This window comes from Oreochromis niloticus, linkage group LG23 (genome assembly GCF_001858045.2).
Source record: "Oreochromis niloticus isolate F11D_XX linkage group LG23, O_niloticus_UMD_NMBU, whole genome shotgun sequence".
NCBI lineage: Eukaryota > Metazoa > Chordata > Actinopteri > Cichliformes > Cichlidae > Oreochromis > Oreochromis niloticus.
The window spans coordinates 6,846,273-6,864,847 of record NC_031986.2 but is presented as its reverse complement, the minus strand read 5'-3'; the positions used below and the strand labels follow the sequence as shown (position 1 = coordinate 6,864,847).

The 18,575-nt window shown below is 41.0% G+C and overlaps 1 long non-coding RNA gene across 1 annotated transcript; it reads left to right on the top strand.

The window, feature by feature from the left end:
- Positions 1-1,339: 1,339 nt before the first annotated feature.
- Positions 1,340-3,519, top strand: LOC109196859 (uncharacterized). The gene is made up of 2 exons (XR_002058191.2): positions 1,340-3,059; positions 3,151-3,519. It is a non-coding gene; the product is annotated as an uncharacterized LOC109196859 (long non-coding RNA).
- Positions 3,520-18,575: the final 15,056 nt, after the last annotated feature.

The window sequence follows — 18,575 nt, the reverse complement described above, 5'->3', positions numbered from 1 at the left end:
GAGCTTTGTCACATGGCACGCTTTCCTGCTGGAAGTAGCCATCACAAGATGTGTACACTGTAGTTATAAAGGGATGGACATCAACAATACTCAATTTAAACACCACAGCCTAACCTATGTTCAGTTGGTAGCAGGAAGCCATAGTGTGCCAAGAAAATGTCCCCCACACCATTACACCATCAGCCTGACCCACTGATACAAGGCAGGATGACTCCATGCAGCGATAATGTTATTGTCCAATGTTGGCGAGTCTGTGCAAATTGTAGCCTCAGTTTCCTATTCTTAGCTGACAGGAGTGGCACCCACTGTGGTCTTCTGCTGCTGTAAGCCCATCTGCTTAAAGATTTGATGTGTTCTGCACTCAGAGATGCTATTCTGCATACCTTGACTGTTGCCTTCCTATCAGCTTGAAGCAGAACTGCCCCTTACTGGGTATTTTTCTCTTTTTGTGATGATCCACTGTAAATCTTAGAGATGGTTGTGTGAGAAAACCCCAGTAGCTCAACAGTTTCTCATAGCAGCCTGTCTAGCACCAACCTGATCTATTGTGCATTCTATTGAGTTACAAAGTTTTATTCTTGATGTCTTTCAGACTCACATGGCTCTATTCCAAATGTAGATGTCAGTGTTTTTTAAATAAATGATGTTATAAGTGACCAAGAGGTATACCATCCAGACATGCACCTTCATGCATGTCTCAGGTTCAGGCCAGGAAGGGTAAAGTCTATTATCCAGTCCCAAGAAGGACCCCAAACCCACAAAAGAAGTTAATTCTGGTGAGGTTCCCATTCCAGTGGCTCCTGCTGAACCTATAGTTTTCCATAGGATAACACTCTCACTGCAAAGGAACATCAGGCCTTTGCCTCGAATGGCTCATCGTACATCTGCTGCTGAACCACTGATGCCAGTTCAGAATGCTTTAAACAGTGCTGGAACTGCGGAAGAACCAGCGAGTCCAGGAATAGATTTTGATGTGGTCACACCAGCCTGTGTAAAAGACTCCAAGGTCACCACAGTACAAAACACTGCTGTGGCTCTGTATTCATCATCTCTTTTTGGCCCTTCTGTTGGACCAGTTATCAATATTACAGAGTTCTCCAAAGACCTTCAAGCCAAGAGAAATCAAAAAATGACTTCTAAACACGTCTCAAAACTTACCAGGCTCACAGATACTAATGTATTATATTTAAGAAATAGCTAAATACATTCTAAATAATAATATCAGTTAAATTTTTATCACAACAAAGAGAATATTTAACCTCAAGTACAGACAGCACATTCAGATTTAGCTGTTGTACTAAGTAAAATTATAGAAATGCAAAACCTACAGTAACAGTAGTAGTTGTGCAGGAAAGTACCTCATTCTTCAGGATGACTTCTCATCTCGTAGGATTTTAAATCCCTGTTAAACAATCATGGGAGATGGCTTGCTCCTCCATGAGCTCGGATCTGGAGGTTTCTTCCTGTTAAAAGGCAGTTCTTCCTTCCCACTGTCACCAAGTGCTTGCTCATAGAGGGCTTTCTAATTGTTGGGTTTTTTTCTAACATTGTGGGGTCTTTACCCTACAATATAAAGCACCTTGATATGATTGTTGCTCTGAATTGGCACTGTAAATGCAAACTGGGATTTGAAATGTCCCAGAGCAATCTGTAGTTTCAGGGTTACCACATTCAGTATTCACTAATTGCTGCATTTTGCCATAAGTGTGCTTAAAAACATATTCTGACAAATGTTTGTTTCTGCAAGCCGGACTCAGTTGAAGCTGTGGTGGAGAGGAGGTGGTGTTCTATTGGATTAAGATCAGGTGATTGTTGAGTGCATTTGAGTGGCGTTGTTGTTGTCATGCTCAAGAACCCAGTCTGAGATGATGCGATGGTGCCACAGTGATGACAACTTGTTATTTCCACAAACTGTAAAACCAAAGATGGATGGAGCTCCCGGGTCTGAAAAGTGAAGTTAATTTCTTCCTGGAAGGCCAGCAGGGGGCGACTCTTCTGCTTCACTGGAGAGTTCAGTTGTATGGACGTCTATAGGAACTTGACTCTTTGGCTCTGTAAACACTTTCCTGATCAGTTCATGGTCTCAGTTGCTGTCAAGTCTGTTTGTACTAGCCTGGCTCCTATTAGTTGCAGAAAAGGCTGGTAACGCTCTACCTCACCAACCTCCCGGATCTGTTTTTCTCTTCAGTTTTGTAGGCAGTGCTGAAACACCAGTCTAAGTCCACTTTTTTTTCTTTTACCCATCAAGGTGTTTGAAAGAATTTAATAGTTTGCTCCTCCATCTTCCCAACGCCCACTGCCCCCTCAAGTCTAAACAGCCCTAAAACCTCGTCTGATGTTATTAAATCAACACGAAGCACTCGGATGGCCTTGACTCACTGTTGAATTACAAAAAATAAATAGTAATGCAGTTTAAAAAAAAAAAAAAACGTTTAAGCCCTTAATTTTGGCCTCTAAAGCACACATAGCATGCAAAATGAAAAGAACTGCCAAATCATGCAGATGGTTTAATCCCAGCCTCATAACATTGGATTTATTCCCCATTGAATTTAAGCCCTCGCTGCATTTGAAGATAAAACAGTCATTTGTCAAATGCCGCCAAAGAAAATTCTCGTCAAAACGGGAGCACATAATGGCCGTGTCCTGCTGTCTGTCTGCTTATTTATGGCAGACTGATTAATTGATTGTTATAGGCTAACAAACAAACAACACTGATTACATTAACTGACCACAGTTTTGTCTTTTAGCGCAGGCTCTAATAGAGTGCTGAAGTGATTAGTAGTTGGGCTGCTCTGCTGCTGAATTAGTAATGTTAATGGGAGTAATGAGACACGGAAGCGCACGCTGAGTCGGTGCACGAGCAGAGTCGCTCTTTGTGTGTTAATTGTCGTCTTTCTTGCCGTTCCGCTTTTGCTTTTCTTGCACGGGGAACAAACAGAAAAGCCCGCATTTGACAGCGAAACCTGCCATTTTCGGTCCCTCCAAACAAACCTCGAGGGCTCGTTTTGAGGTTTAGCTCCGGCTGCCCTCTCGCACAACACAGCTTCAGCGGCTCATTTGTGGGTGGAACATAAATCCAGTTCTTGATAATTAACCAGCACCCTCGGAGCAGACGCAGCGTTTTCACCAAGTATTACCTTCTAATTTTAGCGTGGAAGACAATGGGGAAATTCAGCGGGAGGACGTCAGTGAAAATTCAACCATCTGGACATTCTCGCATACTGGTGGGAGGGTGATGATTTATTTTCAGCAACCTCTCGAGCTGAATAAGAGACGCCTACCGCTTGAAAATCCGCAGAGAGGAAGAGATATGAGAGCGGCTTTTGTGAGCAACAAATCCCTGAATTAAGAGCCATCTGAAAGGAAAACACCATCCAAGCTCTTAATTACAAGTCAAAGAAGAGGAACACACTGTATATAGCTGCCCACGGGCAAAGGTCCCACACATACCTTTTTTTAAATCACTTTGATTGTTTCGGCAGCTTAGAAAGCAGATTAAAAGTTAATGGATGATTAAGATTTCCCTTTCATCTTATGCTCCTTTATGATCTACCGCTGAAGCGCATGTGGCTAAATAAAGATATCAGAGAGAAAACCATCAGTCATCACAGTCACTTCTTATATGACAGATGTAGAGGTGAACCGTCCCTCTTCACGTTATGAGGCACGCCTGATTCATCGCTGCTGCTTTACTGCTTCTGATCCTCTAGATGGCAATATTAGCTTTGGCTTTAAATGCCAGCAGGGGCAGCTCAGCAGCACAAACATATCCAGCGTCGTTTTATTCGATTTTAGAGGAATTACATGTATTGGTAGAAAAAAAAGAAAACGCAAACAAGATGCAGTGTTGAATAACCTTGAGAAAAGGACGCAGGTTTTCACGGCATAAATCCGAGGAGTCTTTCTGCACACTTTCTGATCTCCAGTCCAAAGCAATCACACAAACACACACACACACACACACACACACACATGTGTGAGCTCGTACTGCCACAAACTTTGGACTCGATCCATCTAATTAACAGATTCAGATAACTGTCGGACGGCGGGGGCTCGGAGACATTCCCGGAAATGCCAAGGCACTTGGTAATTTGAGCGGCGGAGTTGATCAAAAAGGCCTTCGCGCAGCAGCATGTGGTGCACTTATACCCATATGAGTCTTAATGCAAATGATGCCCGGGAAATTGTGCAGGAAAGTGGCATGATTATAAGCCATTGAAAGTCCATTGTCATTTCTGTCTGAGAGGTCTCTCTTGAAAAATCAGGAGCTGATGGAAACCCCTCTAAGTACCTGAGATAGAGCCGGAGGGGGAAAATGAGTGGGCCCGGGCTGCCATTATACCATGGTAGCGCAATTATATCCAGTGATTGGCAGGAGCATAAATTAGCCCCTGTCTTCATAGTGTGGTTTTCTTTGTGTTCCCAGCCCTTGCTAAGGTATTTTTTTTCTTTCACAAAAATATCTGTAGTGCTCTCTTCAGCCAGCTGTTCTCAGTGAAAAACAAGACATTATTTTAGAGTTTTCCTTTGTAATTATTCCCCTTACTACCCTAGTTTATCTCTCAGCCGGATGCAAATGCATCCTCTCGTGGCCTGAACACCAGAGATTCGTGTTTGTGGCGGGAACCGCACAGCACCAGCTGTCCTTTAAAAAGAGACGGCTAAAAGAAAAAAAAACACACAGTTGATGCGAAATGTCTTCCTCCCTACTCGTCCCCAATCATCAATAATTCACCCGCTTCGACATTTGAACTAATTATGGTGCACCAATGGCCTATTTGAGCAGGGTCCTGTCAGATGAAAGCTTCTAGGTCCTTCCTGTCAGCAGCGGAGGTAGCAGAATGAGGCGACAGCAGTGGAGGCTGAAGCCATTAAAATGAATGGAGAGCTCCTCTAACAATCATACAGCCCTGACACACACACATGCACACACTTACAAGTGTACCACACACACACACACACACACACAAATAAAAGGGGGGGGGAAATGAATTGCTACCTCATGCAAACACACACTCACACAGACATGCATAAACATTACGTGCTACAGCAGCTCACACACACACACGCGAACACACAGAGTGACGTGCCCGCCACCTGTGTGGGTTGTTTGGCCTCCTCATCCAGACCTCTCTGGTTTTAATTAGCCTGCTGCTGAAGTGTTTTCCTTTTTATATTCTCTGAAGGGCGATGATAACGGCTACAGCCGAGATGGAGGCTCTCCGCTGGTTTGTTTCATTAGGGAGAGCATAATGACCCTGCAATCACAACACCAAGAAAATACCTACCCTAATAAATATTTTCCTCCTAATGGTTCAGTTTATACTCTGTTGTGACTTTGTCATCAGCACCACAGCAGTGGAAGGAATTAATAATGCTAATGATAATAATCACATGCATTTCCTTGTTTTGTCTTTCATTTGAGTCAAATTGAATTAATCCAATGCTAAAAAGGTCGTAACAGGAATATTAATGCCAAACATCACTGAGGTCTTTGAGTGGAGTGTTACTTAGACCGATGTCAGTTAAAAGGAAAGTTTTAAGTGTATTTTTCCTGAGAAGATCAATTCCTCAACTGCAAAGCTAGGCTGACTAAATATTTTGATTAGCTTAGGTTAGCTTAGCTTAGCATAGCGTAGCTTGGAAGCAGGGAAAACAGGATGTCCGCCCCAAAAAAGATCACTTATTTGCTTCCCTGAAGTGCAATAATTGACACAATGTAACTTATTCACCTTATGTAAGCTATTTTCCCCCTTTAGCTTTTACACTAGCCTAAATTATCACTTGACTTATTTTAGCTAATATTTAGCGTACATGTGGAATCTTTTTTCTGCACAAGAAGACGAATTTAAGTACTTCCAAAAATGTGTACTTTTCTTTTAAGAAGGAAACTCAAAAGAAACTCAAAACTATAAGCAAACTGAAAGAAGCATCAATGTTGACACCATCTACAGTAATAATGAAGCACAAACATATTACACATTTTAAAGAGAGAGAGAAAGAAGACATGTTACCATACCATAGACTGCACATAAAAGGTGGACCTGCCCTTCTGGGTTAAGGCAGTGTGGAAGTGCCCTAAATTTGCATACTTTCTCATAGCCAGCAGGGGGCAACTTTCTCAAAGTGTCTGATAAAAAGGACACTTCTTTTCACTTGATTTATAAAAACAACAACAACAACATTTTCCTAAAGTCTTTTTAGACTAAGTATGATTTTTTTTTTCAAATTTTTATTCAGTTACATTCAATTTTATTTGCATAACACCAAATCACAACAACATTCGCCTGAAAGCACTAAGGTAAGTAAAGACGCTACAATAATACAGAGAAAACCCCAACAGTCAATCGGTCCCCTTGTGAGCAAGAACTTGGCGAAAGTGGGAAGGAAAAACTCCTTCTGGCAAAAACAGTTTATGTGAGGGGAAGTGCCACAGAAATAAAGACCAGTAGTTATGTAGAGGTCATAAAGCCTCACTATATATATATATATATATACATATATATATATATATATATATACATACATATATATATATATATATATATACATACATATATATATATATATATATATATATATATATATATATCTTTAACAATAATATTACAATTATAGTATACATATATATAGTATATAAAATACATCTTTACCTACAATGTAGATTGATGACCTTGTTTCAAATGCTAGAATAATTGAAGTTAGCCAGTTGCCATCAAATTATTGCAATTAATTCACATTTTAAGAACAGATCAGTGTTCAGTGTTATAGGTATCACTCACAGGGATTCACAGAGAATTATCATGTTAACATGGTTTTCCTCAAATCTATACAGTGCTTAAGATTTTTTGTTAATTTTTGCTTTGTTTTGGGATAATCTCGTGCCTTTCTTCATTCTCAGCAGCTCAGTATAAAGGACAGAACCGGCTATAGAGCTGAACAGACCTAAAACTACTAAACTTAACTCCAAATAAACCATATTGTTGATTTGCTGTACAAGCTTTATAAGCTGACAGCATACTAGAGTTTGGTTTATATCTATAAAAACAGAGATCTGGACTTCTTTAACCATATTACAGAGCTTGATGTTGAAAACAAGAAGGAAACCTGGCTCCTTGTCTTAAATTTGCTAAGTTTTAAAGTGAGTAAAAAGAAAGGTTGTTAGAGGCTGCAGTAACCTCCAGGAAACATCCAGTTGATTAATTTTGTCCTCTTGTGCTGCTTGCTCTGGAAGAAGCTTCTCGGCAGAGCAAAGAGTTGCAATTTATCCCAAATACATAACACATACCAAAGAAGGAGACAGCCTTGTGTGACTAAATGAGCTTTGATGTCTATCTGAAGACTGGTTATACACTGCATCTATTGTTGCGCAAGCAGCCTGCAGAAGCACAAAGCTTTAGAACAGAAATACAGTGAGGTCAGAGCGTTCAGATTTTTGAGAATAATCAGTAAAATGTTACAATAAATTCCAAAGCTGCTTTGATGTTTCTTTGGGTGTATAAAGTCTAGACAAAGCACAATTATATAAAAGCTGAAATAACTCATTAAAATGTGAAAGGCACAGGTATATTTTCTTCCATCTTTGTCTGCTCCTCTTAACCTTGCTGACTTTAATTTGCTGAGTTTATTGGCACATGTGGAGGGATGGTCAGTAAAAAAAAAAAAGAAAGAAAAAGAGCAAAGGAGAAGTCTGAGGACATCCTGTACTTAACAAACTGCTAGTTGGATCATCAGGTTTCCGTGGGAGATGCAGCGGGGTGTCATCGGCGTAGCAGCGAAACAAAACGTTATGGATTATGAGGCCGAGTGGGAGGATGAGGAGGAGGATGAGTTGGTTATTGAGAAGGCTGAATGGGAAAGGTAGGAGTCGAGGCTTTCCAAAGCTGGATTTAGGTCGACAGAGCATAGAAATCTGGTTTTCTGTGTTCGCAGCAGCAGGGCGAAGCAGTGGGGGTGCTGCCAAGGCTTTATTGATATTTTAAGGTGATGAAGCACAGATGAAAACAGTGATTCGGGTTTTGGGTTTTGAGAAGCAGCAACAGTGTCTCGATTCTGTAAAAACTGCATAAATACAGTGCTACACATAATAAAAAAAAACGATATACCCTTACACCTGATGTGACAGACAAACACAGCAGGTATTACATTTTTTTTCTCTGCCTGCGATGCCTCAATGCTGTGTCAAATATTACAGCTCCGACACTGAGGTAATGAAGACAAAATATTGTTTTGCTGCCAAAACATCTGTAATTTTCGATCAACACGGCCTTAACAGCAGCAGTGTGTGTTCCTGTGTGTGTGTGTGTGTCAGTGATTCATGCTTCTGAGTGTGTGTGCTTCTGTGGGTGCAACAAAGCTAATCCTCTTCGTGCGCCTGAGAGAAATAACGGAGAGATGCACCTGCTGCAGGGTAATTCCTCCAGTATGTGCTCACGTCCTCTTATCTTCATTTTCTTTCTTTGAATCGGCTCCTTATTAATTTAACAAAGACTCGCTCACTCACTTCCAGCTTCTGTGCTTTCACATAAGTGACACATTAAAGAACTTTGGAAGCATATTTGCCTGTTTGGACTCATTTACACACGACATTTTAATACAGTGCATTCATTTATTTTCTCAATTTCTCTGAATGTCTAAACACTATTGTGTTTACTGGTTTTATCACCTCCTTTACTCTCCATCTGCCTCCTTTCCTGTGTAGCTAACGCAAGCCACAAACAATATTAAAATTTAATCTGAAGTTTGCTAATCTATTAAGAAGCAGTGGCTCTGACAGTGGATATGGTGAAAAGAAACAGCAGGCAAATGTGAGCTGATACATGTAATTTATAATAACACTGATTTTCCAGTTTTCTGAGAGAACAACTGAGTGATCCCTAAAAAAATAAGAGGCGAGAAAGCAACATGAAGGTTGTTATATATATTTGTACTGATCAACATGATTATGAGCTTAAGGAGTGACTCTTAGTCCAGGAACAGGAAACAAACCTCCTCAACACCTTTCTGATGACTGAATCTGGCAGGTTGCTAAGTTGCTTTGCATAAACGCTGACACAGTCTGTCTGAAACAATCCACCCACCAGCACTTCCAAACATCGCATTTGTTTCAACTGCACTACAACTAGACAAGTTGTGGTTTCGCAAGGGGTTCTGGACTACTCTTACTTCTTTGAGGCTATACTGGTTACATAATTACCCATTATGAAATGTAATTTCTAGGAGGCTGGGCTGCTGTACCACCAGAGCCGTTCCATTAATCCCATTGTACAGAAACTGGCAGATGGTCCAGAGAGAATGGCAACGAATGCAGGCAAATGGCTAAAAAATGTATTTGCATCAGCTTCTAGACAATAAATAAGTGAAATTAAAAATGAAACGAAATAAGCCGTTTAAAAACTATTTATCAAATTAAATAAAATTATACATAGGTTTCTTTAGTTTTTTTCTGGGGGAAAGCCAGTTTGGTCTGTAAAAGGCTAGCAGTCTGCTAAGTGATGTTGTTTAGTCCATTAAGGTTTTAGGGAAACTAAAAGCCTGCTGCTACCAGTACCTGCTGGTACTGTTACAACCTTAATACTCACAGAAAGGTATTCTACTAGAGCTGAAACAACTCCTACTGTCAAAATCAGGACAAAAATATATATTTTTAGGGCTATCCTGTGACTATGGATGTGTACCGAACTCGGTACTTTTCAGAGTACTGACCTTATTATGTCAGTATGAGCAAGTATTGATTCACAGTAGCTCAATCTGTGCTAAATTTCAGTACCAGAGCACATCTGGGTTAGAGGAAGCAAGAGAGCAAAGCCATGTGACGTGAAAGCCAAATTCACCAAAGCATCAGCAGGTGATGTTAGCGGCTTGATGTCATAGCATCGTTTAACGTATAAGTTGAACCCACAGATGATGATGATGATGAAACTTTTAGTGAGACATTGACAGCTTCATCATCATCTTCAGTTAAATTATCAGACTGTTGGATAGGATGTGCTCAGATAAAAGATCTTTTACTATGATGGCTTTTTTTAACCCTGGCTGCACTAAAAAAAAGGTAAACAAATATTTAACCGTAACTAATTATAGTCGGACATAACTGTGACCCTGACGTCCACAATGTCTGCGATGTGAATTAATTATTATGTTGAATTTATTATTATTTGAATTGATTATGCCAAAATGAGCACTGAAGAGTACCAAACAAATGTACCATTGGGTACTGCTATACTGAATTCCAGGTACCAGTACTGGTTCTGGTTTTAATGTTAGTTCCAACATTAAAGACACCCAATGCAACTTGCGTGCATCACCTACAAAACTGAAGGAAACCCAGAGACTGGGAGTTCTCCAAGTTCTCTGATAACAATCTTGGTTTGTAAATCATAGCAGTTGATAATTTGTCACATAATTCGATTAAAATGCCCCAACAAAGCTTCAAAAACACAAAGTATAGAGGTTCAGTTCATTGACTGGAATTATCGGGGTGAGGCCTAGCAGATGATTGGCTGGTTGTTATGAAAAGAGAAATAAAGTATTTTACTCTAAACATGCTTTTTAATTATGTGTATTTAGTTATTTTAACATTGAGGCTGACATAAGTGACTTGCTTTTGGTGCAAGCCCTCATGTGGCCATTAAAGGAACTTTTTGGCACTTATGGCATTCGGCTTTTTTTTTTTCCACTTTTTGTCAACGACATCACTGCAGTTATTATAGAAATTCTTGCTTTCTTTCTTTTGCACATTTTTTTCTTTTGTTACACAGACATTTGATCACACTAAACTCCATCCAGTCACACTCAGTCACACATGTCAGACAGCGAACAGGATCAGCTGCTATCAGGCAGCGAACACCAGAGTTCCTGTTAGTCATTTGCTTCTAGCCTCGCTGTTACCTCTAATATACCAGATATGAATCTAGGACATCATGTGTTGAAAAATGACTAAAAAAATGAATTATCTGCTAGTGAGGACTTATATAAACACTGGCAAGGTGTTGACTCGATTTTTACACTCTCAGGATTAGCACCGATGCTCGCGCCGCGTCTTAAAACTGTCCAAGTTGCTGAAAAAGCCCTCGCGTCTCCAGGTATATCTGAACACCTCACTCCTTTCATCCCGACTGGCAAACCTGGCCGCTATCACATAATTAAATAAGATTTATATCATCACATAGAATAATTCTGTGTGGGATGATGGCAAATATTGCTATCCCCCCGCCATTCCCACCCCTTTTTTTTCCTTTTTTTTTTTTGCACCAGCCCACTCACACAGCAATTGAGAAACTGGCATAACTGAATACACACACACACACACACACACTCATACAAAAAGTGGTGTGGGTGTGAAAATGTCCATGCTTGAGTGGCCAAATGCAACCCACTCAAACAGCCGATTGTGAAAGTAGTTATCAATAAATTTCTGCGGACATTTGTGGTACAGGTATAATTGGTTTTGCATGAGTTGGAAGTCGCGTTACGATATATGATGAAATATTGATGACAGACCGGTTTCACAGCTTCATTCAGTCGTATTTTCAGCCACTGCTGATGAATTTATGCCCCAATTAATTTGGGGTATTCCTTCATGAATCCTTCGCACTAAAGGAGGTAAACGCTTTGTGAGTACACTTATTACACCAACTGCTCATCATTGTATTAACAGGCGTACATTTACAGAATGGAAATAACTGTGTTTCACCAAAAAAAAAAAAGATCATTTCTCATTTTATTGGACTTTTTTTCTCACCACAAAGCGCTAAAACCTTTGCCAACGCCAAACAATTCTCAGACTAACACCCAAAGAAATCCTCCTAACACCTCAGACTCAAGTTAAACTTGCCACTTGGTCTCATCAAACTCATCCCAAACTTCTGAACTGAAGTGTGTACTGTGTGGCCTTTTTTTTCTGCTAGGTTTAGAATTAGGGCTACGAGGTGATAATCGTGGATCTGGATCACCACCAAGGGCGACTCCTAAGCCAATGTCTCTACCAACGTCAACCTAAAGATGCTCGACCAGTTTTCAGACACCCCGATGAAAACATAACCTTTAAATGTGGGGGTCATTTTGCCGCTGAATGCCAATGAAATACACGATTTAAGCTGTGTTGTGAACACAAGTGAGATAGTCCAGCTTCTCTTATAGCAACCAGACTAACATATTCAAAAAGGCTGAAAATACAGCCCCAAAAAGTATGTATTTAAGACGATTCTAACACTCAGTCACACACTCAGTCCAAAAATCCACAAACTCTTCAACTAGGAACTTAAAAAAGGGACTCGATATAATCTTGTGAACTGAAAACAAGCAGGACAGACTTCCAACTGAATAGCGGCTCCATATATTTCCTGCAGCCTGCTCAGATTTGCTATCACATGATATTGTTGACCGCGTAGGAGTGTGGACGAATATCAAGTTAACCTGAAAAAAACCAACCTAGTCACAATGTTTTCAGCTCTGGACCTGCGATAAGGCCATTTCGCAGATCCCTTCTCCGACTCCGTATTGCTTCTGCATTGATGTGTGACAAGATATCCGGTGCTGTTCAGCCGCTCACGCCGTGTGTTCAGGTATTATGGGATGTTGTACCGACAGAGCAGAGGGCTGATGGAAGACGGTCGCAATCGCCCTCTCCTCATTAGATGCAGGGCTGACTGTGCTCATTAGGCCGGCGGCAGCGCGATGGGGATCTATTCTCCTGAGGTGACCAGAGGTGCTTACACAGACCTTCCAAGTCTCAGTAATGATGCCCCAGACCTGTCACTCTTGTCACAAGACTGACATGACCTTTTTCTTGCTCATGCGCTGTTCCAAAAAGAAAAAAAAAAAGAGATCCTAATTTTACAGGATGAGGCAAGAGAAGTCCTGTTTTGCCCCCCTTTAAATTTGGAAATCAACCCAGCTTTGCATCACTGTGCTCTGTGTAAACTTCTCTGCAGCCGGATCACTTTTCACAAGCGCCGACAGAGACGATTTCCTGTGAATTTATTGTCGATTTAAGTGATTGCAATTCAGGTTTTAATCTCAGCACAATAGCCAGACCTTGCCATTAAGACCTATGAAATAGAGGCACGCTGAGCAGCGACAGAGCGGCTGAATAGATGTCTGGAAGCAATCTGTGAAAGATGGCTGATCAATGGCCGCCAAATGAAATGGGAGATGAAAAGATGTCTTTTAAGGCTTCATGAAAAGGGAACTTGTTGGAGGGCGTTTTGTTCGGCTTTCCATTTTCAATCTCAATCTTCTGAACGCAGCTTTACATGAAAGGGGAAAACAGCAATACTGTAGCCTACAGCAGCTTTCTACCCCCTGTGTCAAGTGCCGCCAGGACAGCATGTGACATCTTAATGTATGAAATGCATGTTTTTTTTAATGACTCAAACCCTTTTTTAAACAACAATTTTATGCATTCGGGGAATATATTTCATTGGGTATTCAAGAGGTTAAACATCCTGCTTAATCTCTTAGCATCTGATCACCAACCACTTAGAGCAGGGGTGGCAAACATAAGGTCCGGGGGCCAGTTTCGGTCCAGCAGAGACTCCTTGGGAAACGTGTTTTCATCACTTTTACAGCTTTTCCTACTGAGAAAGACCTCCCACACTGCCATTCATGCTACACCAAAGCAATTATTAGTTATAATTATTAGATAAACAAAAATCAAACACAGCAAAGTTCTTGTTTTTTCAATATCACCCAGATTTATATCTTTATTTTTTGTTTTTTTTTAACCATGAACATTTTCTTTATGAATTAATGTGAATTAGTCTGGGCAGTGAGCAACTGTAACAATTTTATGAATATATATTTCTCTATTTGGGCTGGCATCGCGCAACATTTCTTTATCATGTAGAAAAGCGGAGATATACTGTTGAACTTGCATTTCTGTTTCTTATTAATCGGGATTAAAAGTGTAGTTAAACATCTTTAAAATGACAGAAAGGGGAGTTTCGCTGGTTTGAGTGAGGGGTTACATTTGAGCCACGTGCTTATATGTTGTAGTTCAATTCAGTTTTTTAATTCAATTTTATTTATACAGCACCAAATCACAAAAACAGTCGCCTCAAGGTGCTGTATATTGTAAGGTAGACCCTACAATACAGTGGTCCCTCGTTTATCGCGGGAGTTACATTCTAAAAATAACCCGCGATAGGTGAAATCTGCGAAGTAGCCAGCTTTATTTTTTACAATTATTATAGATGTTTTAAGGCTGTAAAACCCCTCACTACACACTTTATACACTTTTCTCAAACAGGCATGAACATTTTCACACTTTTCTCTCTTGTTTAACACTCTCAAAGTTCAAACCTTCGTAGAAAAATAAGTCCAGTATAATAGAATGAAACCAAAGATCAAAAATCAAACCCTGTTTTCAGGTCCAGAACACTGGAATAGAGCAGCTGCCAGAGAATTCAACATTAATGAATCAATGGTACGGAAGTAGAGGAAGCAAGAAGAATGAGTTGAGTAAACTTTGACTCATAATCTGAAAAATATTACACTTGTACCTTCCTTTAGCATGTCCAGAAGTCCAACTTTTTGTGCGATGGTTAGCATCTTCCTCTGCCTTTTGGGTGCTACCGCAGGTGCCTTTGACGCTGCAAAATGTTTCGTCAACATTGTTGTTTGTTGGGGAGAAAACTTACAAACATACAGTACAGCACTTCAGAGTCACACTGCTAACGATCGAAGATTTATGTAAATTTGACAAGCTGAACGCATTCTGTACAGGAGACACAGCACGGAGGAGACTGATTGACAGTGGTCTACAGCCAATCAGGATGCAGAAAAAAATGCACTGGAAAAAAAAAAGCATGCAAAATTGCACAAAAAAATCCGCAAAACAGCGAGGCTGCGAAAAGTGAACCGCATTATAGCGAGGGACCACTGTAATACATAGAGAAAAACCCAACATTCATACGATCCCCTATGAGCAAGCACTTTGGCAACAGTGGGAAGGAAAAACTCCCTTTTAACAGAAAGAAACCTCCAGCAGATCCCAGGGAGGGGGTGACCACCTGCCGCGACCAGTTGGGGCAGCAGGGGTAGTTGTAGTTTCAACAAACAGAAATACATTATGAGGTAGATTTACTAGCACGTGACGTAAGCAGTGAACCTAATCCTAATCAGGTCATGGGCAACCTGGTGGATGCTAAGAGGTAGAGCGCAGATTAAAATGCTGACACAGCTTGCTGAAAAGACGGAAGACTGTGTAACAGATCCTGAAATGTAGATGAGATTACATCAGTCCTAAATTGCATTAGATACAGATGCCTTGTAAAACAATGCGGTCAGATCAAGTCCTCGCTGGGGCCCTTCCAAACAAAGCCTGATTGTAATGGGCCGCATGAAGCGCCAATTTAGCCCCACGCAAGCTCCAAACATACAAATGAGAGCCAACTACAGCCAAGACATACATTAATCCTAGCCCAGATTGGGGACTGTATGAATTATGCTAAGAACCTTATCTGTTATTTCCCCTGATCTCCTACTGGGTGAATTGATTGCGTTTTTGCTCTTAATCCGCAGCATGCCATGCGTCTTGGGAGACAACCAGGGAGCCATCTTGAATAAATAGAATTTGGACTTGACAAAAGCCACCTCCAGCTGAGCAATGAGAAAGCATCCTTTTACCACTGCACATCTCCTACTATGCCGAATGACATTTGAAAATAGCCGGCTGAGGTTTACATGAAATTGTTGTATCGATTTTCTGTTTCTCGCTTCAGCTGCAGCTCCTCTCGGAACATCATGTGCGTATATGACACTTATCAGGATGGATAAACCCATTTCGGGGGGAAAACGCCTTCTGTTGCGGCGCTCCTCAAGAAACACCTCTGTGCAAGCAGAGAGGGTGTTTTAATGAGATTAATTAGATCGCTTATGAGTGATGGTCCTCCACCAATTACCTGGGCCATAATACCGTTTTCCTCCACCCAGGGCGTCGCGCTCCGCCGAGCGGTGCCAGCCTTCTTGCTGCAGCGGGAAATGATTAATCATCTCATCACCATCCCAAGAGATAATATGACAATAAAGACAAAAGCCTCTCATCGGCTGGGGCTGTTTAAAGCCAAGAACCGCTTCCTAAATGCCGACTCCAGAGTTCAATTAGGCGATACGGGTGTAGCCTTTTAGAATACAAGCTTCCTCGGTGTTGTAACACAACACTGCGGAGGTCTGACTCGAGGTTCATTCCTTTTCTATAATGAGGTTCTGCAGTTCACATTCCACCAAATGACAGAATATCAGAGGTGCTTTGGCAAGACAGAGACTGTGCCGCGGCTGTTTTTCATTCCTGAAGGAGAACAGCGGGGTACGGCCTCCCTCACATCTATTTCCTTTTCCTTGCTGAAGGGCAGGGAGGGTCACAGACACAGAGGGATCACAGCGGCAAGCATGGCAGCCAGGAATCAAACCACAGCAGGATTCAGCCACGGATTGGAGAGCCGGCGGCCGCACGCAGTGCGCTGTGCAGGCTTTTATTGGCCCTTCTCCATCACACCTGTCACACATGATTGGGTTTGTAGAAGCGCTTCCTTCAGCTGAAAAGGCCAAAGTAGATTATGGGGGCAGGCGAGGTTGAAATGGAATAACCAGTGGAATGGGGCCAAATATAACGCCGTGCTGTCTGAATGCAAATCGTGATTGAATTACGAATGATTTGTATAGTTTAGCGTAAAGTCTGGCCTGGTTGGAACGGGGGGTGGCCAAACATTTTCATGTCACAGACTCCCCCTTCAACCTGCGGGGAGATGAAACTGAGACTAAAAGCTAAAACTGCAATAATCATCCTTACACTTAATGTAACATCTGTAATTGCAGAAGTTCCTATGGAATTGAGTTGCAGTGATATTAATCTATTTCTCAATTTGCCGTGGAGCCCCAGGAGCCCTGTCACAGCCCCTGGAGGTCCTCTGACCCACATTACGAATACCAGTGTGACTGCAGGTTTAACATGCAGAGGAAATGTGCTGTTTTCACACTAGTAATGGCTTCTTTATTTTGATGAGTTGAGACCAAAACCAACAATGACAACATCACACGATTACAGAAACACGGGTAAATACTGATTTTGTGGAGGACTAGTTCCAGCAGTGGATGAATACGCATGTCATAATCTCTGCAGATCTGCTCCGAAACCTCTGTGCCATTTATTTGAAAGCTTTAGTTGTTTATGATTTTTGAAGATTTTAAAATATACATATATGCTGTATTATTGCAGATAAAGCTATCCAGCTTTATAGAATGAATTCAAATCATCTCCAGCTGCACATTAAAGTCATACACAAATAATTAATCAGGAATTATGAACCAACAGGATTATGCGTGTGAAAAAAGGGCTATTACGTATAATGTATTAAACCTTTGTAATTTTTTGCTACTTAAACAGGATTATGAAGTCTTAAAGGTCTAAATCCTTGTTTTGACACACATAAAAAAGCATCTTAAACTCTCGTGCGGTCCCACTTTTCATGAATACCATCTGTATGAAGGCACAGGCTGGAAAGTGTGCCTTCCTCACTGTTTTCTACATCAATTTTCTGCACCATATTTATGTCTGATCAACCATTCTGTTTTCCTGCGCCCCCTGATGCTTTGCTCTTGGTTCCCGCTGCGCAATCCTGAAAACGTCCCTGAACACAACAAATTCAAAACAGTTCTTCAAACTTGTAGACTGCTCTCCCCTCTGTGTGTTATCTCCCGCACTAACCGAGGTCAGCTTTTTCTACCTGCCAGTGATGTAGATTAAATACCTACAGAGCACAACTGATGTATTTGTATAATTAGTAGCTGTAATGTGATTGCTGTATAAAGAAACTAATATGTTACAGACAAATGGAATGTGATTACAGTAATGTTTTACCCTCAACACCGGTCAGCAATAAAAGCATGCTACATTAGCTTGTAGCGATAGTCGTACCTTTAGGTTTATTTATTAACACCACTTTAAGATTTGATATAACACTGTGAAAGCTAAAGGCGCCCCAGATGTGTTCGGGTTTTGAAGTCAGCAGTGAAAGAAATTATGTATCCAACTTTCATAAACACACAAAACTTTCTAGAAAAGTTAAGCTGGTTTTGGTGGTTTAATATAATTTTTTTTTAATCAGAAAAGAATCGTGTTAAAGGTTAAACCCAATAATCGTTTAAAGGGGAAAAAACTAATATGCTAAATTCCAGCTTCATATTTTTATTCTTAGTCATTTTTCTTATACTGACCCTGGGTGCTTTCCATCAAGCCTTTTTTAGCTCCTCCCCCCTCCCCTTAAGGCTCAAGTAACCCAGGCCTAGAGATCAGTTGATGACCATCTGGCAACCAATGGTTGCTAGGGAAGAGGTCTTCCTCCACCTAGTTGGTGAGTGGCTGCTAGAGTTTGCTGTTAAATTGTTTGCTAAAGCCAAACTCACTCAGGCCTAGAAATGAGCCAGTGGTCCTAGAAATCTGCCCTGGCAACAACTGGTTGCTAGGGAGAAGTGTGTATTTGTGAGAGGTTTTCAAGTGGTTGCTGGTAATAGTGAAAATGGTTGCAAAGAGGTATAAAGTGCTGCACCCAAAACATCCTCGTGATCGCTCTGGG